The sequence below is a fragment of the Oncorhynchus mykiss genome, chromosome 2 (genome assembly GCF_057628025.1).
Source record: "Oncorhynchus mykiss isolate SJ-2025 chromosome 2, ASM5762802v1, whole genome shotgun sequence".
Classification (NCBI taxonomy): domain Eukaryota; kingdom Metazoa; phylum Chordata; class Actinopteri; order Salmoniformes; family Salmonidae; genus Oncorhynchus; species Oncorhynchus mykiss.
Window position 1 is genome coordinate 51,233,925 of NC_143023.1, and position 26,786 is coordinate 51,260,710.

At 42.8% G+C, this 26,786-nt stretch overlaps 1 protein-coding gene across 1 annotated transcript in view; it reads right to left on the reverse strand.

The window, feature by feature from the left end:
- The window catches only part of LOC110491276 (protein unc-119 homolog A), a 51,756-nt gene that overhangs the window by 14,239 nt on the left and 10,731 nt on the right, over positions 1-26,786 (reverse strand). The window lies entirely within an intron of this gene.

Here is a 26,786-nt window from a genome sequence, read left to right on the forward strand (position 1 = left end):
GTCATTCAATAATGAAGTAAGGATTTTAGAAACAAAAAGAGAGCAGCGCATTGATCTGCAAGTTTTAAGAGATGTCCAGCCTACTTTCTGATAAAGAATTCAGTGATGTGTATGGACCCTATCACCCTCAATAAAGGATAGTGCATTATGATAAACTGTGTCCAATGGCTTAAATAGAGTGACAGCTGCATTCATATAGACCATATCGCCATAATCTGAAGCCGGAATGAATGTTGTCTGAATTATTTGTTTTCTGCTATTTAACGAAAGGCATGCCCTATTCCTATAAAGGAGGCCCATTTTAATTCTTAACTTCTTAAAAACTATTCATCAGTATGCTTTTTTGAAAGATAACTTTTCATCAATCCAGATACCCAAATATTTATCCTGAGTCCACAAAAAATGTACAAATCAAATCAAAATCATCAAATCAAATGTATTTATATAGCCCTTCGTACATCAGATGATATCTCAAAGTGCTGTACAGAAATCCAGCCACAAACAGCAAGCAATGCAGTGCAGGTAAATGCAGCAAGCAATGCAGGTAATGCACCTTTCTCAAACAGCAAGCAATGCACCTTTCTAATATTGAATTGCGCATGGGTTCCCCTCAAATTAGGGACTGATTTAGACCTGGGACACCAAGTGTGTGCAATTAATTATGAAAAGAAAACCAGCAGTCTCTGGATCTCGTACGGTAAGAGTTGAGTACCCATGATGATTATGCTGTGTTCAAAACAACTGGGAAGTCGGAACTTGGAAATCTCCAAGTCAACACGGAACTGGGAAAAGTTGTTCTAACCGGTCATCCAACTCGGAATTCCAGGTGGGGAACTCGAGCTTCGACTTACCGACCTGATTATCTCTGACTTTATGATTTGATCTATTTTTTCCCCCCAGTTGTCCCAGAGTTCCCAGTTGTCTTGAAAGCACAATTATTATGAATTTTTATGGACAAAAGAGCAAGATTATTTGTATTTGTCAAATGGTAGCTAAGTATCGATTATCATGTCACCAGAATAAGATTTCCTTTATTGGAAAGGACCATCAAGCTCATCACCTTGCACTTTCACCACACTGTGAAGTTCATCATTACTTATATTATCTGTAGCCTAATAAACTGCATGCTTTCCCGATGAGTCGTACTGGGAGGAGCACACAACAATATTTGCGCATAAAAGCGTTTCCACTGACATTTCTCGCATAATTAATTTTACAGACACAAAAAGATCCCACCATGTCTAGTGTATTTTGTTTAGTCGACATTCGTAAAGTTTACTGACAAATTTTCTGTTTCCATCAGGCCTGTCATATTTTGTTTCCGACATGTAATATACTTGCATAAAAAGGTTGGATGGAAACCTGGTTAGCGATAATAAAAAGTACGGGGCCCAAAATCGACCCTTGGTGGACACCTTTGGTAATATCTAGGAAACGTGATTTAACACCATCAGAAGAAACACATTGTGTCCTGTCTGTCAGGTGGTTTTCAAACTAATTGCAGGCTGCCTGCTACAGGCCAATTTCAGACAGTCTACGAATTAAAGGCTCAGTGCAGTAAAAAATGAAAATTTTCCTGTGTTTAATATACAGTGCCTTGCGAAAGTATTCGGCCCCCTTGAACTTTGCGACCTTTTGCAACATTTCAGGCTTCAAACATAAAGATATAAAACTGTATTTTTTTGTGAAGAATCAACAACAATTGGGACACAATCATGAAGTGGAACAACATTTTTTGGATATTTCAAACTTTTTTAACAAATCAAAAACTGAAAAATTGGGCGTGCAAAATTATTCTGCCCCTTTACTTTCAGTGCAGCATACTCTCTCCAGAAGTTCAGTGAGGATCTCTGAATGATCCAATGTTGACCTAAATGACTAATGATGATAAATACAATCCACCTGTGTGTAATCAAGTCTCCGTATAAATGCACCTGCACTGTGATAGTCTCAGAGGTCCGTTAAAAGCGCAGAGAGCATCATGAAGAACAAGGAACACACCAGGCAGGTCCGAGATACTGTTGTGAAGAAGTTTAAAGCCGGATTTGGATACAAAAAGATTTCCCAAGTTTTAAACATCCCAAGGAGCACTGTGCAACCGGTAATATTGAAATGGGAGGAGTATCAGACCACTGCAAATCTACCAAGACCTGGCCGTCCCTACAAACTTTCAGCTCATACAAGGAGAAGACTGATCAGAGATGCAGCCAAGAGGCCCATGATCACTCTGGATGAACTGCAGAGATCTACAGCTGAGGTGGGAGACTCTGTCCATAGGACAACAATCAGTCGTATATTGCACAAATCTGGCCTTTATGGAAGAGTGGCAAGAAGAAAGCCATTTCTTAAAGATATCCATAAAAAGTGTTGTTTAAAGTTTGCCACAAGCCACCTGGGAGACACACCAAACATGTGGAAGAAGGTGCTCTGGTCAGATGAAACCAAAATTGAACTTTTTGGCAACAATGCAAAATGTTATGTTTGGCGTAAAAGCAACACAGCTGAACACACCATCCCCACTGTCAAACATGGTGGTGGCAGCATCATGGTTTGGGCCTGCTTTTCTTCAGCAGGGACAGGGAAGATGGTTAAAATTGATGGGAAGATGGATGGAGCCAAATACAGGACCATTCTGGAAGAAAACCTGATGGAGTCTGCAAAAGACCTGAGACTGGGACGGAGATTTGTCTTCCAACAAGACAATGATCCAAAACATAAAGCAAAATCTACAATGGAATGGTTCAAAAATAAACATATCCAGGTGTTAGAATGGCCAAGTCAAAGTCCAGACTCAATTAGTATTTGATAGTGTTGCCTTTAAATTGTTTAACTTGGGTCAAATGTTTCATGTAGCCTTCCACAAGCTTCCCACAATAAGTTGACAGAGCTGGTGTAACTGAGTCAGGTTTGTAGGCCTCCTTGCTAGCACACACTTTTTCAGTTCTCCCCACACATTTTCTATAGGATTGAGGTTAGGGCTTTGTGATGGCCAATCCAATACCTTGATTTTGTTGTCCTTAAGCTATTTTGCCACACATTTGGAAGTAGGCTTGTCATTGTCCATATGGAAGACCCTTTTGCGACTAAGCTTTAACTTCCTGACTGATGTCTTGAGATGTTGCTTCAATATAGCCACATCATTATCCTGCCTCATGAAGCCATCTATTTTGTGAAATGCACCAGCCCCTCCTGCAGCAAAGCACCCACCCACAACGTGATGCTGCCACCCCCGTGCTTCACGGTTGGGATGGTGTTCTTCGGCTTGCAAGCCTCCCCCTTTTCCCTCCAAACATAACGATGGTCACCATGGCCAAACAGTTCTATTTTTGTCTCATCAGACCAGAGGACATTTCTCCAAAAAGTACAATCTTTGTCCCCATGTGCAGTTGCAAACCGTAGTCTGGCTTTTTTATGGCGGTTTTAGAGCAGTGGCTTCTTCCTTGCTGAGCTGCCTTTCAGGATATGTCGATATAGGAATAATTTTCCTGTGGATATAGATACCTGTGTAACCGTTTCCTCTACCATCTTCACAAGGTCCATTGCTATTGTTCTGATTTGCATTTTTCACACTAAAGTACATTTATCTCTGGGAGACAGAAAGCATCTCCTTCCTGAGCGGTATGACAGCTGCGTGGTCCCATGGTGTTTATACTTGCATAATATTGCTTGTACAGATGAACGTGGTACCTTCAGGCGTTTGGATGTTGCTCCCAAGGATGAACCAGGCTTGTGGAGTTCTACAATGTTTTTCTGAGGTCTTGGCTGATTTCTTTAGATTTTCCCATGATGTCAAGCAAAGAGGCACTGAGTTTGAAGGTAGGCCTTGAAATACATCCACACCTCTATTTTTATTTATTTATTTAACTAGGCAAGTCAGTTGAGAACAAATTCTTATTTTCATTGACGGCCTAGGAACAGTGGGTTAACTGCCTTGTTCAGTGGCAGAAAAACAGGTTTTTACCTTGTCAGCTCGGGGATTTGATCTTGCAACCTTTCGCTTCCTAGTTCAATGCTCTAACTACCAGGCTACCTCTCGCAATTGACTGAAATGAGGTCAATTAGCCTATCAGTAGATTCTAAAGCCATGACATCATCATCTGGAATTTTACAAGTGTCTCACCCTGACCATAGAGAGCCCTTGGATTCTCTATAGTGGTTTAGGTTAGGGTGTGACTAGGCGGCATTCTAGAATGTGTATTTCTATGTTGGTGGTTTTGTATGGTTCCCAATTAGAGGCAGCTGGTAATCATTGCCTCTAATTGGGGATCATATTTAGGAAGTCCTATCTCCCACCTGCTTTGTGGGAAATTGTTTGTGGTAGTGTGTTTGGGCACGATGGCGTCACGGTCTTTGTAAGTGGTGGACTTATTGTAGCGGTTTGTCCTTTTGTCAGTTTCCTGTTTTTGCTTGCATGTTTGTCTGTGCTAGATGTTTTATTTGGTGTGGGTGTGTGTGTGTGTGTGTGTGTGTGTGTGTGTGTGTGTGTGTGTGTGTGTGTGTGTGTGTGTGTGTGTGTGTGTGTGTGTGTGTGTGTGTGTGTGTGTGTGTGTGTGTGTGTGTGTGTGTGTGTGTGTGTGTCTTTTGACAGATGCTTTCTTTCTCTGTTAGGGTGCAAAGAGGAAGGAAACCACTCAGATTTCACCTTGAGGCCAATGGTGACTTTAAAACAGTAACAGAGTTTAATGGCTGTGATAGGAGGAAACTGAGGATAGAATAACAACATTTTAGATACGCCACAATACTAACCTACATGACAGAGTAAAAAGGAAACCAGAATAGATATATTCCAATATATGCATACTGTTTGTATTATACAATGGCCAAATATACAGTGAAGTTGCTTACCAAGACAAGAGCGAATGTTGTGGTATTCATGCTGGTTATGTTGCCTTGAATTCTAAATATATCACAGATAGTGTCACCAGCAAAGCAACATCACCCCTCCTCCTCCAAGCTTCACGGTGGGAGCCACACATGCGGAGATCATCATTCACCTATTCTGCGTCTTACAAAGACACGGCGGTTGGAACCAAAAATCTCAAACTCAGACCAAAAACCAGATTTCCACCGGTCTAATGTCCATTGCTCATGTCTTTTGGCCCAAGCAAGTCTTCTTTTCATTGGTGTCCTTTAGTAGTGGTTTCTTTATAGCAATTCTATGATGAAGGCCTGATTCACACAGTCTCCTCTGAACAGTAGATGTTGAGATGTGTCTGTTTCTTGAACTCTTTAATGTGCAATCTGAGGTGCAGATAAATGCTGATTTCTGAGGCTGGGAACTCTAATGAACTTCCTTTCCTGTGGTGGTCTTCATGAGAGCCAGTTTCATCATAGCACTTGATGATTTTTGTGAATGCACTTGAAGAAACTTTCAAAGTTCTTGACATTTTCCGGATTGACGGACCTTCATGTCTTAAAGTCATGATGGTCTGTCATTTCTCTTTGCTTATTTGAGCTGGTCATGCCATAATATGTGGCCCATTTCAAGAAACTAGGCGTTTGTCAGGAGAGCCGTTTCAAAAAAAACTTTTTTTGATCAAAATGCGTTAATTGGCAGAAATTCCTTCTCGAACATGTTATCTTTCATGTGCCTTAAACTTATGTAATCTGTAAATACGAATAAAATTGTTAAATTATGAGCCTAGTTGGTTTAGCCACAGAAAAAGAAAGGAACCTTTCTACTAGCCATGATTGTCTGAGATAATGAGTGGGCTGGACATGCTGAGAGAGGAGTTTGGATTTGTCTACTATATTGCACGGTTCTGACTATTTGAGCTGGTCAGTATGTGTAGGTAATCCTGTCTAACACTTATTTTTGTGTTAATGTATTGTGTCGTAAAACTGCATAGGTGTTGCTCTCCACTTTCTGGAGGATCAAGTTTTGAAATCAGTGGAATTAGAGTATGATAGCAAAAACACCTGTCTCCAGATTACATCTTCAAACTAAGTGCAACCATAGCATCTGTGACAGGAGACGTGTCCATCCATGATGAATACAGGTAAGATTAGCTAGCTCCATTTTCAGACATTACACATTTCTATTTTTGAAAGTGGTTTAATTTCAAGTTAGTGTACTGTTAGCTAGCGAACATTAGCTGGCTGGCTCACTAGCTAACGTTACGTGTATGATCTTATTATTTGTATCTCAGAGCCATTTGCATTGCTAGTTATAACCTAATGTTAGCTAGCTGACATTGAACCTGGTAGGTTAGCTACCTGCAGATTCAAGCAGGGTAGTAACGTCATGAGTTGAGATTACGTTTCATTGTTTACCTAGTTAGCTAGCTAAATGTCTTAACAAAAGACTCCACTGTGCAAGTAACCATTTCGGGTTGGTTTGTAAATTCAGTCTGGCCATCTACTCCGATTTCTGAGTGTGCCAAAGCTCAGAATATCTGATGAATTTACGAACGCTCAACATCCATGGCCGGTGTCAGTAAACGTTGGCAAAAAAGTGTAATAAATTGTTGTAAGCAGCACAGTTACAGTCACCAATGCTCTGGATAACATGAAAACAGCCTAACCATCTCTGCTAGGGCGAGTAAAATGGTTAGAGTTCGGGTGGGGGCTAAAGCTTAAGAGGGTGTGAACGATGCTGAATGGGTGTAGACAAAGAAGAGCTCTCCAGTAGAGACCAAAAAAAGTGAGGTTACAAGTTTATCAACTTCCAAAGCAGAATTACTTTCCCATTGTTCCTCAAATGCTGTGGATGATATGCCAACTTGTTGCTCTGTGCCTGTTATCCAATGTAAAAAACACAATTTCGATTTTTGCTACATAAGACTGAATCAAGGCATTTGGTCACATATGGACTTGGTCTTTTACCAAATAGGCCTATCTTCTGTATACCACCTGTACCTTGTCACAACACAACTGATTGGCTCAAACACATCCACAATTTAACAAGGCACACCTGTTAGTTGAAATACATTCCAGGTGACAACCTCATGATGCTGGTTGTGAGAATGCCAAGAGTGTGCAAAGCTGTCATCAAGGCAAAGGGTGGCTACTTTGAAGAATCTCAAATTAACCTGTCAACTGTGGGACCTTATTTATACAGGTGTGTACCTTTCCAAATCATGTCCAATCAATTGGATTTACCACAGATGGACTCCAATAAAGTTGTAGAAACATCTCAAGGATGATCAATGGAAACAGGATGTACCTGAGTCCAATTTTGTGTGTCATAGCAAATGGTTTGAATACATATGTAAATAACGTATTTCTGAAAATGTAAAAAAAAAACTTTATTTACTTTGTCATTATGGGGTATTGTTTCTCATTTTTTAATAAGATTAATGTAGCATAATGTGGAAAAAGTCAAGGGGTCAAAGTATGGGCGAGTGTGTCGAAAGGAAAGTACTGGGCGTGTAGAAAGGAGTGGAGTATGTCGAAAGTGCTCTGCTTTTGGTTAGATGGTTTTGATTGAGCTGTTTTTTTTTCTTTCCGTTTCTTACCATGCAACTACTGTACCGCGAGAGTTTAGACTTCTGTTTTTAAGCCAGAGTTGTATTTCAATGCTAGTCTTACACAAATAATTGTACATTTTCAGTTATAAAACTAACGATAGTTTATTTTTTGTTAAAAATATTGCTTGGCCTCCTGAGTGGTGCTGTGGTCTAAGACACTGAATTACAGTACTAACTGTGCCACTAGAGAACCTGGGTTCAATTCCAGGCTCTGTCACTCATGCCATTCATGCCCTCACCATTGAGTTGTAGACTGTATGTATCAAGGGGACATCTACACTGAACAAAAATTCTCCACTGTGCCAGTGGCCATGGAATGTGAGCATTAGCCCACTGAAGAAGTTGGTTACGTCGCCGAACTGCAGTGAGGTCAAGACCCAGGTGAGGACGACGAGCACGCTGATGAACTTCCCAGAGACGGTTTCTGACAGTTTTTTCAGAAGTTCTTCAGTAGTGCAAACCCACAGTTTCATCAGCTGTCTGGGTGGCTCGTCTTAGACCATCCCGCAGGTAAAGAAGCCGGATGTGGAGGTCCTGGGCTTGCGCGGGTACACATGGTTGTGAGGCTGTTTGACATACTTCCAAATTCTCTAAAACAACATTGGGGGTGGTGGGGTTTAGGTTACAATTGCAATTGTTGTTTTGTAAACCAATCGGTCATGCGATTCATTCTTTTGGCTTATGGTAGAGAAATTAACATTACATTCTCTGGCAACAGCTCTGGTGGACATTCCTGCAGTCAGCATGCCAATTGCATGCTCCCTTAACTTGAGACATCTGTGGCACATTTTAGAGTGGCCGTTTATTGTCCCCGGCACAAGGTGCACCTGTCTAATGATCATGCTGTTAAATCAGCTTCTTGACATGCCACACCTGTCAGATGGATGGATTATCTTGGCAAAGGAGAAATTCTCACCTTTTTGAAAATTTCTGGGATCTTTTATTCAGCTCATGAAACATGGACCAACACATGTTGCATTTATAAATATATATTTTTTCAGTATGAATGGTTCAGTTATTTCTTGTGTAGGTTGCTATCCTACTTGAAAAAAAACATGAGACTTTTACCACATTTTGTTATGTTACAGGATTATTCTAAAAATGATTAAATTGTTAATTTCTCATCAATACCCCATAATGACAAAGCAAAAACAGGTTTTTAGAAATATTTGAAAATGTATTAAAAATTAAAAACAGATCACATTTACATAAGGACTCAGATTTAGTACTTGGTTGAAGCACCTTTGACAGCGATTACAGCCTTGAGTGTTCTTGGGTATGACACTACAAGTTTGGCACACCTGTATTATTTTATTTTACCTTTATTTCACTAGGCAAGTCAGTTAAAAACAAATTCAAAAACAGATTTGTACCTTGTCAGCTCGGGGGTTTGAACTTGCAACCTTCCGGTTACTAGTACTAACCACTAGGCTACCCCGCCTCCCCATTTGGGGAGTTTCTCCTATTCTTCTCTGCAGATCCTCTCAAACTCTGTCAGGTTGGATGGGGAGCGTCGCTGCACAGCTATTTTCAGGTCTCTCCAGAGATTTTTGATCAGGTTCAAGTCCGGCCTCCGGCTGGGCCGCTCAAGGACATTCAGAGACTTGTCCCGAAGCCACTCCTGCGTTGTCTTGAATGTGTGCTTTGGGTCATTGTCCTGTTGGAAGGTGAACCTTCGTTCCAATCGGAGGTCCTGAGCGCTCAGGAGCATGTTTTCATCAACGATGTCTATGTACTTTGCCCCGTTCATCTTTCCCTTGATCCTGACTAGTCACCCAGTCCTTGCCACTGAAAAACATCCCCACAGCATGATGGTGATGCTGCCACCACCATGCTTCACTGTAGGGATGGTGCCAGGTTTCCTCCAGATGTGACGCTTGGCATTCAGGCCAAAGAGTTCAATCTTGGTTTCATCAGACCAGAGAATATTGTTTCTCAAGGTCTGAGAGCCCTTTAGTTGCCTTTTGGCAAACTCCAAGCGGGCTGTCTTGTGCCTTTTACTGAGGAGCTGGGTCAGATTGGGGGGGGATCAGATTGGGAATTTAGCCAGGACACCAGGGTTAACACCCCTACTCTTACCATGAACACAGAGAGTCAGGACACCTGTTTTAACGTGCCTCCTACTGGCCCTCCAACATCCCTTTTACCAATATCTGGATCAGGACCAACCATGTTTAGCTTCAGAGGCAAGCAGTGGGATGCCTGGGTCATGTGGGTGATGTCATGTGACGGTGGAATATGGGGACAGAAAGCTGAGGGACGACTGTGCCTTTATTTAGACACTAATCCTCGATCTCAGATTAGCCTCCTGGGGATTAGTAGGGTGTGTGTGTGTTTAGAGAATAGAAAACATTGAGAAAGAGAGTGAGAGAGAGAACAGAGCACAAAGGAGGAGCGGATGGGAACCGAAAAAAAGCAAGAGAGCAGAACATAGCAGAGAAGACAGGTTCTGTACCAAAGGAAGCCAACTGACTCTCACAGTGATGGGTGGCCTTCTAATCACTGGAAACTGGCAGCAGCGTTACCATGGAAACCTAAGTGTCTGTCCCCTGCCCTCGAATCACTTGCTCACACTGGCCACCTCACCTCTCTATCCAACCCCCCCCACCTGGAGATGTAAAGTATGATGATGATGATGACACCATTAACTGACATCATCACCCTGACATCATCACAGTTGTCCCGGACAGTGTTCTTTCTCCACTGAGCCAATCAGGATGCGAATCAGGATGTGGCTGTAAATACATACAGTAGGGATTACATAAAACAGAGTTGTGAAATGAATGGCAGAGCAGAGTCTGTGTCACTGTAACTACAGAGTTTGGCTTTTAGTTGTATATGGGTATAATAAAACAGACATACACTGTCTGAAGGCTAAATACATCTAGCATGCCTCAAAGGAAACAGTGGGGGTTTGAACTGGAGTTGTGGGGAGTGAAGATTGTAGTGTTCTCTTTTCAAATGTAGGTTGCAGTTTTGAGCTTGACATATAACAAAGTTGTATTTCTCAAAACTAACATCACATTAAGCTTAGTTTGAATGGAGAATAGCCTGTCTTTTCCTTAACCTTTCTGATCTCCCCATCCCGGATCCGGGTTCGTGAATACAGACTCAAGCTCATTACCATAACGCAACGTTAACTATTCATGAAAATCGCAAATGAAATGAAATAAATATGCCATCTCTCAAGCTTAGCCTTTTGTTAACAACACTGTCATCTCAGATTTTCAAAATATGCTTCTCAACCATTGCAAAACAAGCATTTGTGTAACAGTATTGATGGCTAACGTAGCATTTAGCATTAGCATTCAGCTGGCAACATTTACACAAAAAAACAGAAAAGCATTCAAAAAAATCATTTACCTTTGAAGAACTTCAGATGTTTTCAATGAGGAGACTCTCAGATAGCAAATGTTCAGTTTTTCCTGAAAGATTATTTGTTTAGGACAAATCGCTCCGTTTTCTGCGTCACGTTTAGCTATGAAAAAACCCCTGTATCCAGGATTGTGTAAATCTATCAGCAAGCTCATTAGCATAACACAACGTTAACTATTTATGAAAATCGCAAATGAAATGAAATAAATATGCCATCTCTCAAGCTTAGCCTTTTGTAAACAACACTGTCATCTCAGATTTTCAAAATATGCTTCTCAACCATAGGAAAACAATCATTTGTGTAAAAGTAGCTAGCTAGAGTTAGCATTTCGCGTTAGCATTTAGCGTTAGCATTAGCGTTAGCATCCAGCACGCAACATTAACAAAAACATAAAAGCCTTCAAATAAAATCATTTACCTTTGAAGAACTTCTGATGTTTTCAATGAGGATACTCTCAGTTAGATAGCAGATGCTCAGTTTTTCCAAAAAGATTCCTTGTGTATTAGAAATAGCTCCGTTTTATACATCACATTTGGCTACCAAAAAAAATCCATAAATTCAGTCCTCAAAACGCAAACTTTTTTCCAAATTAACTCCATAATATCAACTGAAAACATGGCAAACGTTTTTTAGAATCAAGCCTCAAGGTGTTTTTCACATATCTCTTCATTGATACATCGTTCTTGGATACATGCTTTCTCTCCTGAATCCCAGGAGAAAATGACCGCACCTGAAGATTACGCACAAATTTAGACAAAGGACACCGGGCGGACCTCTGGAAAATGTAGTCTCTTATGGCCAATCTTCCAATGATATGCCTACAAATACGTCACAATGCTGCTAAGACCTTGGGCGAACGACAGAAAGTGTAGGCTCATTCCTTGCGCAATCACAGCCATATAAGGAGAGAATGGAAAACAGAGCTTCAGAAATTCTGCTAATTCCTGGGTGATGCATCATCTTGGTTTCGCCTGTAGAATGAGTTCTGGGGCACTTACAGACAAAATCTTTGCAGATTCTGAAACTTCAGAGTGTTTTCTTTCCAAAACTGTCAAGAATATGCATAGTCGAGCATCTTTTCGTGACAAAATATCACGCTTAAAACGGGAACGTTTTTTATCCAAAAATGAAATAGCGCCCCTAGAGCTCTAAGAGGTTAACACTCAATAGATTACCATGAGGATCATGATGACCATACGTGTCACTCTCTAGCCATCAAAGGAGAGGAGAATAAAACAGGATTATAAAAGAATACGTGTGCAGCCAGAGTGACCACTCAGGTCTGTTTGAACAGCCAATCAGGGACGAGCAGGAAGCCACTGCGCTTCAACACAGCTCAACGGGACTAATCCGGTTTAGTGACTCGCAAGGAAGCATATCCATTTTATCACTCACTGGAGAGTGGGGGGGAGCAAGAGAGGGGGTAGGGGAGAAGGTTTAGGACCAGAGGGGACACAGTATGGTTAGTAGAGGGAGGGAGCAGGTGAGGTAGGTAGGCAGGGTTGGAAAGATCTGAGGGAGGGAAGGAGGGTACAGTATGGTGGTCTGCTGCCAAAATACAATCTTCATAACAGGGAATTACTATTTTGAGACGTTCGTAACAGGGAATTACTATTTTGAGACGTTCGTAACAGGGAATTACTATTTTGACACGTTCGTAACAGGGAATTACTATTTTGACACGTTCGTAACAGGGAATTACTATTTTGACACGTTCGTAACAGGGAATTACTATTTTGACACGTTCGTAACAGGGAATTACTATTTTGACACGTTCGTAACAGGCACGTTCGCAACAGGGAATTACTATTTTGACATGTTCGTAACAGTGGCATGTAGTATATGTTCAGCCCTGCCTCTGAACACTAACTCCCCAGGGCTAGGTGATCCATGATGTTGTCATGGTGTGACCATGTAGTCATCTCCAATCAGAGGATGGGTCACTTCATTCTACCGCAACACTACACAGACAGATGGACGGACAAGCAGGCTGGCAGGCAGACAGATGGAAGCAGGGGACAGAGAGGGAGAACCCCCACAGAACAAAGGCAGAGTGTATTCATTTGGCCAGCATCTTAGAGACTTGACACCTGAGTCTAAAGCAGAGGTTGTTATTGGGAGTGTTTGTTCAGTTCCATTTCAGTCGGTCAACTAGGTACAACACAGCTTTGGGGAGTTTGCGCTAGCGCCCTCTACTGAATAACATTTTAAACACACCTGACAAGGCCAATGAACACTGTGCCTCACCGGAAGCCCCGCCTTCCACAGGTGATAACCGAGGCACAGATAAATTCCTTAAATTCTTCCGCTATTCAACTCGAGCTGAGCAGAACAATTTCACACAAAATAAACATGTAAAGGTGAAATCTATCAGCCTTTACTGCAACTTAACTGTCCCACTTAAAGAGAGTGTGCTCATCCTTCTGGTTTTGTGAGTTTCCTGCTGAATCTGTTATTTATTCTTAGGCCTGTTTAGCCTGGCTAACTGGCTAAGATGGCTAACGCAACCAAAACGACGAAGGCTAACAAGCCGGGTTCGGGTTCAACACCATGCCCAAATAAATGAAAAGATGTTCTTGATCTATGGTCTGTCTCGGCACGGTGCTCCGGCTGTGTAAGCTTGTGTGCGGGCTGAACACGTAACAGTGGCTTGACCACGCCTGGCATGCTCCCCTACTGCCACTGGTGATTCCTCCCGAGGTGGAATCACCTCCTTGTTTGTGTCAATTTCTCTCAGCCAATCATCAGTTATTTGTGTAAGTGCTGTGCTTGTTTACTGTAAAATTAGAATTATTTTGTGAGAATGCTGTTCGACTACAGCTCAGCGTTTAACACCATCGTGCCCTCCAAGCTTATCACTAAGCTAAGGACACTGGGATTGAATACCTCCCTCTGCAACTGGATCCTGACTTTCTGATGGGCCGCCCCAGGTGGTGAGGGTAGACAACACATCCACCAAGATGACCGCAACACGGCGCCCCTCAGTGGTGCATGCTTATTCCCCCCCTCCTGTACTCTCTGTTCACCCACGATTGGTGGCTACGCAAGACTCCAACACCATCATTAAGTTCGCTGACGACCTAGGCCTGATCACAGAGGGCGCTGAGACAGCCTATAGGGAGGAGGTCAAAGATCTGGCAGTGTGGTGCCATGACAACAATTTCTGCCTCAATGTCAAGAAGACAATGGAGCTGATCGTGGCCTACAGGAAACGGAGGGCCGAGCAAGTCCCCCTTCACATCGACGGAACTATTGTGGAGCGGGTTGTCCACATCACAGAAAGTTCTACAGCTGCACCATTGAGAGCATCTTGACTTGGTATGTTAACTGCTTGGCATCTGACTGCAAGGCGCTACAGAGGGTAGGGCGAATGAGTAACTCGTGAGGGGCGCAGCGGTCTAAGGCACTGCATCTTAGCGCTAGACAAGTCACTACAGACCCTGGTTCGATCCCAGGCTGTATCACAACCGGCCGTGATCGGGAGTTGCTGCATAGGGCGGCGCACAATTGGTCCTGCGTCGTCCAGGTTAGAGGAGGGTTTGGCCAGGGAAGGCCGTCAATGAAAATACTAATTTGTTCTTAACTGATTTGCCTGGTTAAATAAAGTGTTAATATAATAAATATATATTATATTTGAGATTCTTCAAAGTATCCACCCTTTGACTTGCTGACAGCTTTGCACACTTGGCATTCTCTCAACCAGCTTCATAAGGTAGTCACCTGGAATGCATTTCAATTGCCTTGTTTAAAGTTAATTTGTGGAATTTCTTTCCTTCTTAATGCATTTGAGCCAATCAGTTGTTTGAGTTTATTTTATTTTTACAGGGACAGTGCACATTAATCAACGTTTCAGTAAAAGTGCCGGTTTTAGCCAGCCGGCTAATTTTCAACCGAAGTCCCTGGGCAGGTTATTAAAAACAATTACACTATAGACAATCATTGAGCAGTGAACACATGCAGAGCAACATAGGACAAGCAAGACAAAGCATACAGACAGAGCAACATAGGACAAGCAAGACAAAGCATACAGACAGAGCAACATAGGACAAGCAAGACAAAGCATACAGACAGAGCAACATAGGACAAGCAAGACAAAGCATACAGACAGAGCAACATAGGACAAGCAAGACATAGCATACAGACAGAACAACATAGGACAAGCAAGACGTAGCATACAGACAGAGCAACATAGAACAAGCAAGAAGTCACATACAGACAGAGCAAAATAGAACAAAAAGCAGCAAGACAAAATTCATAAAAGCACACCTCACAAGCTACAGACAACAGACAACATGGAAAGCGGCAATACACAGCTAGGGATTATGTTCACAAATCTGATTGACCTTTAGCCATGCATTTTGTGAAAGTGTGATCTGTGGTGCAGTTATGTGTGTCTGATGGCAGTGTATTCTAGACATGGGAAGGTCTCACAGAGAAAGGTGATTGTTTCGCTCTGAAGCCAAACTGCATGGAGTGTAATGTGAAGGGGCTGTTGTTGAGGTGGGCAATCAGTTGTTCTGCTACACACTTTAACAACCTTTGACACCACAGGTAGTAGTATACTAATGGGCCTGTAGTTACTCACGTCAGCAGGGTCACCCTTGGAAACACCCCGAGACCAATAGATGTGTTGGTGACCTTAGTAATGGGGCCAATAAGTGTTTCTTTGTAGTTTTTAAGAAAGAGTCCAGCCCAAACACATCTTTGGCTTTAGAGTTCTTTAGTGAGTTAATCACCTTGTTCACCTTTGACTCATAAACCTCCCTTATGATGAAGACAGGTTGAGCGTCATTCACTAGCACTGAGCCCAAGAAACCAGTGGAGGGGTTCTGTGTCAGTACCCTGACAGAGTCAATAAAGTAGGAATTGAAGGTTATTGCTATTTCGACTGCATCCTGTGTTAGATTGTTATTCACCATGATTTCTAGTATTTTTGCAGTGTTACTATGGTCTTTCCCTGTTAACTTTTTAGATTCTCCCAGATCAGTTTAGAATTTCCCTTTGCTTCACCAATTATGTTAATAAAAACGTTTGCTTTGGCCTGTCTGATTTCTTTCATCACCTTATTTCTCATACTCTGGATGAGAGCTTTTAGGGCTATTTTTAGAGCATAATCTCGTTCTTTCATCAATTTCCAGATTTCTCCGTTCAGCCAAGGAAGAGTGCTCTTTTGGCCAGGTCGGGGTTTTGATTTTCTTTAGGAAACCATTTATTGTCTGGATTGTGGATAGAAAAACCTGACTATCAGCTTCCACCTCTGTATAGGACAAGAGATCATTCCAGTTAATTCCCTTAATTGCGTTTTCAAAATAGTTTAATTCACTCTTAGGTATTCTTAGTTGATCCGGCTTTCTAACAGTAGAGAGGTTAAACCTGCTCTTGGACAGCTTTCTGGCTATAAGTGTCAGATAATGATCAGATAACCCAGTAACCATATTGAATGATTTAGTCACTCTCTGGTTTATTACTGAACACCAAATCAATCTGTGTTTTAGAGCAACAAGTCACCCTGGATGGTCCTTTATGTGTAAGGTCAAAGGTATTAGTGATCCATTTGAGGGTTTTCCTACAAGACCTGTCTTAATATTTAATATTAAAATCTTCCATTAAGATGACCTCTTTCCCAAAATCGCATTCCCTATTCCCTGTTATTAAACTGATCAAAAAACACACTTTTGGTTGAAGGTGGCCTATACATTCCAATAAGGGTAAAAGACATTTGGGGAGACAGTGTAACGTTCAGGCCAATACATTCTAGTTCATGATCACTTGTGACAAGGTAGGGGTGGTACACAGAAAATAGCCCTATTTGGTAAAAGACAAAGTCCATATTATGGCAAGAACAGCTCAAATAAGCAAAGAGAAACGACAGTCCATCATTACTTTAAGACGTGATGGTCAGTCAATACGGAAAATTTCAAGAACTTTGAACGTTTCTTCAAGTGCAGTCGGCAAAAACTATCAAGAACTATGATGAAACTGGCTTTTATGAGGACCGCTACAGGAAAGGAAGTCCCAGAGTTACCTCTGCTGCAGAGAATAAGATGTTTAAAGTTAGATCAGCCTCAGATTGCAGCCCAAATAAATGCTTCACAGAGTTCAAGTAACAGACACATTTCAACATGAACTGTTCAGAGAAGACTGAGGGAATCAGGCCTTCATGGTCGAATTTCTGTAAAGAACCCACTACTAAAGGACACCAATAAAAAGAGGAGACTTGCTTGGGCAAAGAAACACGAGCAATGGACATGAGACCAAAATCTGTCTTTTGGTCTGATGAGTCCAAATGTAAGATTTTTGGTTCCAACCGGTGTGTCTTTGTGAGACGCAGAGCAGGTGAGCGGATGCTCTCCACGTGTAGTTCCCACAGTGAAGTATAGAGGAGGAGGTGTGATGGTGTGGGGGTGCTTTGCTGGTAATACTGTCTGTGATGTATTTAGAATTCAAGGCACACTTAACCAACATGGTTACCACAGCATTCTGTTTTTCAACAAGACAGTGACCCAACACACCTTCAGGCTGTGCTAGGACTATTGACCAAGAAGGAGAGTGATGGAGTACTGCATCAGATAACGAGGACTCCACCCTCATCCGACCTCAACCCAATTGAGATGGTTTGGGATGAGTTGGATCGCAATATGAAGGAAAAGCAGCCAACAAGTGCTCAGCATACAGTTGAAGTTGGAAATGTACATACACTTAGGTCGTTTTTCAACCACTCCACAAATTTCTTGTCAACAAACTATAGTTCTCGCAAGTCAGTTAGGACATCTACTTTGTGCATGACACAAGTAATTTTTCCAACAATTCTTTACAGACAGATTATTTCATTTATAATTCACTGTATCACAATTCCAGTGGGTCAGAAGTTTACATACACTAAGTTGACTGTGCCTTTAAACAGCTTGGAAAATGTCAGAACATTATGCATAGCCTTTAGAACCTTCTGATAGGCTAATTGACATCATTTGATTCAATTGGAAGTGTACCTGTGGATGTGTTTCAAGGCCTACGTTCAAACTCAGTGCCTCTTTGCTTGACATCATGGGAAAATCAAAGAAATCAGCCAAGACCTCAGAAAAATAATTGTCGACCTCCACAAGTCTGGTTCATCCTTGGGAGCAACTTACAAATGCCCGAAGGTACCATGTTCATCTGTACAAACAATAGTACGCAAGTATAAACACCATGGGACCATGCAGCCGTCATACCGCTCAGGAAGGAGACGAGTTCTGTCTCCTAGAGATGAACGTACTTTGGTGCGAAAAGTGCAAATCAATCCCAGAACAACAGCAAAGGACCTTGTGAAGATGCTGGAGGAAACGGGTACAAAAGTATCTATGTCCACAATAGAGCAAGTCCTATATTGACATATCCTGAAAGGCCGCTCAGCAAGGAAGAAGCCACTGCTCCAAAACCGCAACTGCACATGGGGACAAAGTTAATTGTTTTTGGAGAAATGTCCTCTGGTCTGATGAATCAAAAATAGAACTGTTTGGCCTTAATGACCATAGTTATGTTTGGAGGGAAAAGGGGGAGGCTTGCAAGCAGAAGAACACCATCCCAACCGTGAAGCACGGGGTGGCAGCATCATGTTGTGGGTGGGTGCTTTGCTGCAGGAGGGACTGGTGCACTTCACAAAATAGAAGGCATCATGAGGCAGGAAAAATATGTGGCTATATTGAAGCAACATCTCAAGACGTCAGTCAGGAAGTTAAAGCTTGATCGCAAATGTGTCTTCCAAATGGACAATGACCCCAAGCACACTTTCAAAGTTGTGGCAAAATGGCTTAAGGACAACAAAATCAAGGTATTGGAGTGGCCATCACAAAGCCCTGACCTCAATCCCATAGAAAATGTGTGGGCAGAGCTGAAAAAGCGTGTGCGAGCAAGGAGGCCTACAAACCTTACTTAGTTACACCAGCTCTGTCAGGAGGAATGGCCCAAAATTCACCCAACTTATTGTGGGAAGCTTCTGGAAGGCTACACAAAATGTTTGACCCAAGATAAACAATTTAAAGGTAATGCTGCCAAATACTAATTGAGTGTATGTAAAATTCTGACCCACTGGGAATGTGATGAAAGAAATACAAGCTGAAATAAATAATTATCTCTACTATAATTCTGACATTTCACATTCTAAATATAAAGTGGTGATCCTACCTGACCTAAGACAGGGCATTTTTACGAGGATTAAATGTCAGGAATTGTGAAAAACTGTGTTTAAATGTATTTGGCTAAGGTGTATGTAATCTTCTGACTTCAACTGTATGTGGGAAGTCATTCAAGACTGTTGGAAAAGCATTCCAGGTGAAGCTGGTTGAGAGAATGCCAAGAGTGTGCAAAGCTGTCATCAAGGCAAAGGTCGGCTACTTTGAAGAATCTAAAATATATTTTGATTTGGTTACTACATGATTCCATATGTGTTATTTCATAGTTTTGATGTCTTCACTATTATTCTACAATGTAGAAAATAGTCAAATAAAGAAAAACCCTTGAATGAGTAGGTGTGTCCAAACTTTTGACTGGTACTGTATGTGGAGGATTTATAAAGCCAGGCACATTTAACAGTTAGGCTGTTGATTACAGACCTAATTAAACTGGGGTTTGCTCTCTCCTCAATTTTCTTAGTGTCACGTATTCTCTGCTCGTCCCCAGTATACTAACCACCGGTCCTGGTATCCATCATTACGCACACCTAACATCAATCATTACGCACACTTGTACGTCATCATGAGGCACACCTGGACTCCATTACCTCACTTATTACCTCCCCTATATCTGGCACACCCCTAGGTTCTTTCCCCAGTCAGTATTATTCCTGTGTTTTTGCGTGCTGTTATGTTGTCTCGTTCCATGTTTATTGTTTTATTAAACCTTTCACCTGCTTCTCGACTCTCAGCTTCTTCGTTACAGAACACTGACTCAAACAATGGAAGTAGCAAGAAAACAGAATATCTCCCAGACGGTCGACGAGCAAGGATACTTTCTATGTCAACACTATGACCCGTTGGCACAACAAGGGATGGCTATGGAAGAGGTTCTTCACAATGTGCAACATCTTGAACACACCCGGGAGTCGTTGTCGTCAACTAGCGGAGAATATTCTACAACCAGTTGACCCAGAGAGCCAGCACAACAGCCCATTCAGCAACCCACTCAGGTCAGCGATGCCCATTTGTCCCTCCCCGCTAAATATGATAGCACCCCATCTAAATGCCATGGCTTCCTGCTTCAGTGCTCCCTATACTTTATGCACCACATGGGTCCCCCACCACCGAGAGGTCTAATGTTGCCACAGTTATTTCTCTGCTGACCGGGCGAGCATTGGAATGGGCTACGGCCATCTGGGAGAGAGGAAAGGAGGTGCTAGATTTATATGAGGGGTTCAAGACTCTGTTCAATTTCATCTTCGATCATTCCCCGGAGGGCAGAGAGAGGGGTGAGCGCCTACTTCAATTATGGCACGCTCACCTTCCAGACAGGAGCAGCATCCAGCGGATGCTTCGTACGCTATTCAGAAGAGGTCTGCATGAGGAGGTCCAGACAGGACTGGCCTGTCGCGACGCCAACCTCTTCCTAGACGCATTCATTGTGTTGGCCATCCGTCTGGATAACCTACTTCAGGAGTGTCGGTACACGCATTGCTTCTCTCCCTCCCTCAGTGAAAACTCTGGATCAGAGCCTGAACCCATGGAGGTAGGGGTCACATGTCTCCCCGCGATGGAGAGATGCAGATGGAGACAGCTGGGGCTCTGTCTGTACTGTGGTCAAGGAAGGCACCAGCTCCAGCGGTATCCGGCACATCCTAATCCCGGATCCACAAGCAGAGGGATGGTCAAGTGATCTTCCACCTCCTGGTGCAGGAGTGAGTATTTCATCTTCATCACTTTCTGCTAAACTCTTTTTTTTTTGTCCATCACACTAGACACAGTACATGAGGGAAAGTCAACTACAGCATTGGTGGATTACAGTGCCACGGGGAACTTTATTGACTAGACCAGGGGTGTCAAAGTCAAATGGACGGAGGGCCAAATAAAAAAATCAGCTACAAGACGAGGGCCGGACTGTTCGAATGTTCATTGAAAAAATTTTAAATGACGCATATAGTCTAGTGAACCTAATTGAACCTACTGAAAACCTAACAAATATATTACAATATGATCAGATAAATAAAGCAATATTTTCTTATGGCTCTGTCAGTAATCTTTAATTTTCAACAGACACAAAAGACAAATTTCCTTTATATAAATATCCCCATAACATGAACATTAAATGAAAGAAACCGGTATTCAAGGCACCATCAGTAGACTATATTTTCTATTTTAGCAAAAGTGGGCTAAATTTACTTCAAAGAAAAAACAATAATAGCAATTTTCTATCATCCACTCAACTGAAATATTTTTAAAATATAATTGGATTGAAATACAAAAAAATAAAGTGCAAAAATCTATTAATCAAAAACAACACTTTGTTTAAGGAGAAGTAACATGCAGTGAAAACAAATATTAAATTTTAACTTTTAAACTTGAACTGAGTAAAAACTCTAAATATGTGATTGCACAGTAATGTTCACTTGTTTGAGGTTGAGGGTGATACTTGGTGGTGTCCCATCTTTTCCACAAGTTCATCAATGTTCGGGGTAAGGCTCTGAGCTGAAGAAATCCTCAGAATTGAGTGGAGGTGTTCAGCAGTAAGTCGACTTCTGTGTGATGTTTTGTTCAGGTTCATCAAAGAAAACAGTTGTTCACACAGGTATGTGCTGCCAAACATAGACAACGTTTGAGCAGCCTGGATGCGCAGCTGGGGCATTGTGCCGGGGAGGAAACGGGCGAACTCCGCAGCACCCACTGCCGCATATTTTGCCCTCAGTGCATCATTGCATTGGAGGTCAATCAACTCCATTTGGAGGTTTGGTGGTGAGCTTTCCACGTCAACAGCAAATGGGTTACCGAGCAGTTCCAACCTGCTTTTTTGTGCTTCAAAGTCAGCAAATCGGCGTCGAAAGTCAGCGGCAAGCATACCTATTTTATCAGCCAACTGTGTGCTCGGGAACGCACTGGTAGAGAGCTTCTCTTTCATGGTCTGGCAGCTGGGAAAGTGGCTCAAATTTTCTTTCCGCATCTGCGTCTCCCACAGAGTCAGTTTGGTTTTAAATGCCTTCACTGTACTGTACATATCAGAGATGACACGATCCCGACCCTGCAGCTGCAAGTTTATTGCATTCAGATGACTCGTAATGTCACACAGAAAAGCCATTTCACACAGAAACATTTCGTCTCGGAGTTGTGTTGTGTCTTTCCCTTTGCTGTCCAAGAACAGACAAATCTCCTCACGAAGCTCGAAACATCTTTGAAGCACCTTTCCCTGGCTTAGCCATCGCACCTCTGTGTGATAAGGCAAATCACCATGCTCCGTTTCTAACTCCGTCAGAAATGCCTTGAACTGGCGGTGATTCAAACCTTTGGCTCTGATAAAGTTAACTGTGCGCGTGATGATGCTCATTACATGCTCCATTTTCAAGGCTTTACCGCACAACGCTTCCTGGTGTATGATACAATGATAAGCTGTCAGCTCACCTGTCGCGTTTTCCTCTTGCATCTTTTCCCGTATCTTCGCCACCAGTCCGCTCCTGTGTCCACACATCGCAGGTGCTCCGTCGGTTGTCAAACCCACAAGTTTTTCCCAAGGCAGCTCCATCTCATTTACACATCTTGACACCTCTTCATACAAATCATGCCCCGTAGTTGTGCCATGCATAGGACGTAAAGCCAAAAACTCCTCTGTCACGCTTAGGTTGGAGTCCACTCCGCGGATGAAAATTGACAACTGGGCAATGTCAGAAATGTCGGTGCTCTCATCCACAGCCAAGGAATATGCAATAAAATCTTTTCCCTTTTTCACAAGCTGCTCTTTTAGATTGATGGACAACTGGTCTACTCTCTCGGCAATGGTGTTTCTGCTCAGACTCACATTTAAAAAGAGTTGCCTTTTTTCTGGGCAAACTTCGTCACAAACTTTAATCATGCAGTTTTTGATGAAATCCCCCTCCGTAAATGGCCGGGCTGATTTAGCGATCTCTTCTGCCAAAATAAAACTGGCCTTGACAGCAGCCTGGCCTTGTGATTTGGCTTTTTTGAACAGAGCCTGTCGAGATTTGAGGCCTCGTTTTAATTCCTCTGCCTTTTGTAGCCTTTGTTCCATGTCCATATTCTTGTTTTTGTCCGCGTGTTTCGTTTCATAATGTCGTCTCAGATTATACTCTTTCAGTACCGCCACACTTTCTCCACACAGAAGACACACAGGTTTTCCAGCTACCTTCGTGAACATATACTCCGACTCCCACCTTGTTTGAAACCCCCGGTTCTCAGTATCCACCTTCCGTTTTGCCATTTTTGATGGGTATCTGAAAGTTAATTTTACTGTGATGCTGACGACTGCTGTGCCAATAAATATTGAAATGAAGCAGCCTACTGCTCGGTGCGTCACCTTTGCATTGTGGGAAATGTAGTATTGGTGCGTGTAAAAGATCTGCGGGCTGCCGGCTTGCTGCGGGCCGGTTCTAATAATAAATCAAGATCATCCCAGGGGCCGTAAAAAACCTTCTTGCGGGCCGGATGTGGCCCGCGGGCCTTGACTCTGACATATGTGGACTAGACCCTTGCCTCTCATAACATCATCACATACCCACTCTACTCTCCTTTCCCGGTTCAAAGCCTCGATAATCGGCCACTAGGATCCGGAACCATCACACTCACTGTGGAGTCCATTCATCAGGAGAACATCCACTTCATCACCAGTGCACCAGGTCGCAAGATACACTCCGCATCTACCCTCTATTGGTGGCTGATACCCAGGCCATGAAAGATTACATCCAAGAGACGCTCCAACAATGTTTCAACTGCACGTCCACTTCTCCTGTGTCGGCTGGTTTCTTCTTAGTGGCCAAGAAGGATGGAGGGTTACATCCCTGCATTGATTAGAGGATTCAATTAAATCACCACAAAGTACCGTTACCCTCTCCCATTGGTCCCGGCAGCCATCGAACAGCTCCGTGGTGCCCGGTTCTTTACTAAACTAGACCCACAGAGTGCATACAATTGCATCAGCATCCTGGAGGGGGATGAATGGAAGATTGCGTTTAGCACAATGTCTGGCCACTACATGTACTTGGTGATGCCATTTGGCTTAGCCAACGCTCTGTCAGTGTTCCAGGCATTCGTTAACGAGGTGTTCAGGGACACCCTAGACCCAAACTGTTACAGACCTATATCCATCCTGCCCTGTCTATCTAAAGTCTTCAAAAGCCAAGTTAATAAACAGATCACTGACCATTTCGAATCCCACCGTACCTTCTCCGCTGTGCAATCCGGCCTCCGAGCTGGTCACAAGTGCACCTCAGCCACGCTCAAGGTACTAAACGATATCATAACCGCCATCGATAAAAGACAGTACTGTGCAGCCATCTTCATCGACCTGGCCAAGGCTTTCGACTCTGTCAATCACCGTATTCTTATCGGCAGACTCAATAGCTTTGGTTTTTCTGACGACTGCCTCGCCTGGTTCACCAACTACTTTGCAGACAGAGTTCAGTGTGTCAAATCGGAGGGCATGTTGTCCGGACCTCTGGCGGTCTCTATGGGGGTACCGCGGGGTTCAATTCTCGGGCCGACTCTTTACTCTGTATATATCAATGATGTCGCTCTTGCTGTGGGCGATTCCCTGATCCACCGATACGCAGACCACACCATTCTGTATACTTCTGGCCCTTCCTTGGACCCTGTGCTAACTAACCTCCAAACGAGCTTCAATGACATACAACACTCCTTCCGTGGCCTCCAACTGCTCTTAAACGCTAGTAAAACAAAATGCATGCTTTTCAACCGTTCGCTGCCCGCACCCGCCCGCCCGACTAGCATCACCACCCTGGACGGTTCCGACCTAGAATATGTGGACAACTATAAATACATAGGTGTCTGGTTAGACTGTAAACTCTCCTTGCAGACTCATATTTAACATCTCCAATCCAAAATCAAATCTAGAATCGGCTTTCTATTTCACAACAAAGCCTCCTTCACTCATGCCGCTAAACTTACCCTAGTAAAACTGACTATCCTACCGATCCTCGAATTCGGCGATGTCATCTACAAAATAGCTTCCAACACTCTACTCAGCAAACTGGATGCAGTCTATCACAGTGCCATCCGTTTTGTTACCAAATCACCTTATGCCATCCACCACTGCGACCTGTATGCTCTAGTCGGCTGGCCCTCGCTACATATTCGTCGCCAGACCCACTGGCTCCAGGTCATCTATAAGTCTATGCTAGGTAAAGCTCCACCTTATCTCAGTTCACTGGTCACGATAACAACACCCACCCGTAGCACACGTTCCAGCAGGTACAGTGCCTTGCGAAAGTATTCGGCCCCCTTGAACTTTGCGACCTTTTGCCACATTTCAGGCTTCAAACATAAAGATATAAAACTGTATTTTTTTGTGAAGAATCAACAAAAAGTGGGACACAATCATGAAGTGGAACGACATTTATTGGATATTTCAAACTTTTTTAACAAATCAAAAACTGAAAAATTGAGCGTGCAAAATTATTCAGCCCCCTTAAGTTAATACTTTGTAGCGCCACCTTTTGCTGCGATTACAGCTGTAAGTCGCTTGGGGTATGTCTCTATCAGTTTTGCACATCGAGAGACTGAAATCTTTTCCCATTCCTCCTTGCAAAACAGCTCGAGCTCAGTGAGGTTGGATGGAGAGCATTTGTGAACAGCAGTTTTCAGTTCTTTCCACAGATTCTCGATTGGATTCAGGTCTGGACTTTGACTTGGCCATTCTAACACCTGGATATGTTTATTTTTGAACCATTCCATTGTAGATTTTGCTTTATGTTTTGGATCATTGTCTTGTTGGAAGACAAATCTCCGTCCCAGTCTCAGGTCTTTTGCAGACTCCATCAGGTTTTCTTCCAGAATAGTCCTGTATTTGGCTCCATCCATCTTCCCATCAATTTTAACCATCTTCCCTGTCCCTGCTGAAGAAAAGCAGGCCCAAACCATGATGCTGCCACCACCATGTTTGACAGTGGGGATGGTGTGTTCAGCTGTGTTGCTTTTACGCCAAACATAACGTTTTGCATTGTTGCCAAAAAGTTCAATTTTGGTTTCATCTGACCAGAGCACCTTCTTCCACATGTTTGGTGTGTCTCCCAGGTGGCTTTTGGCAAACTTTAAACGACACTTTTTATGGATATCTTTAAGAAATGGCTTTCTTCTTGCCACTCTTCCATAAAGGCCAGATTTGTGCAATATACGACTGATTGTTGTCCTATGGACAGAGTCTCCCACCTCAGCTGTAGATCTCTGCAGTTCATCCAGAGTGATCATGGGCCTCTTGGCTGCATCTTTGATCAGTCTTCTCCTTGTATGAGCTGAAAGTTTAGAGGGACGGCCAGGTCTTGGTAGATTTGCAGTGGTCTGATACTCCTTCCATTTCAATATTATCGCTTGCACAGTGCTCCTTGGGATGTTTAAAGCTTGGGAAATCTTTTTGTATCCAAATCCGGCTTTAAACTTCTTCACAACAGTATCTCGGACCTGCCTGGTGTGTTCCTTGTTCTTCATGATGCTCTCTGCGCTTTTAACGGACCTCTGAGACTATCACAGTGCAGGTGCATTTATACGGAGACTTGATTACACACAGGTGGATTGTATTTATCATCATTAGTCATTTAGGTCAACATTGGATCATTCAGAGATCCTCACTGAACTTCTGGAGAGAGTTTGCTGCACCGAAAGTAAAGGGGCTGAATAATTTTGCACGCCCAATTTTTCAGTTTTTGATTTGTTAAAAAAGTTTGAAATATCCAATAAATGTCGTTCCACTTCATGATTGTGTCCCACTTGTTGTTGATTCTTCACAAAAAAATACAG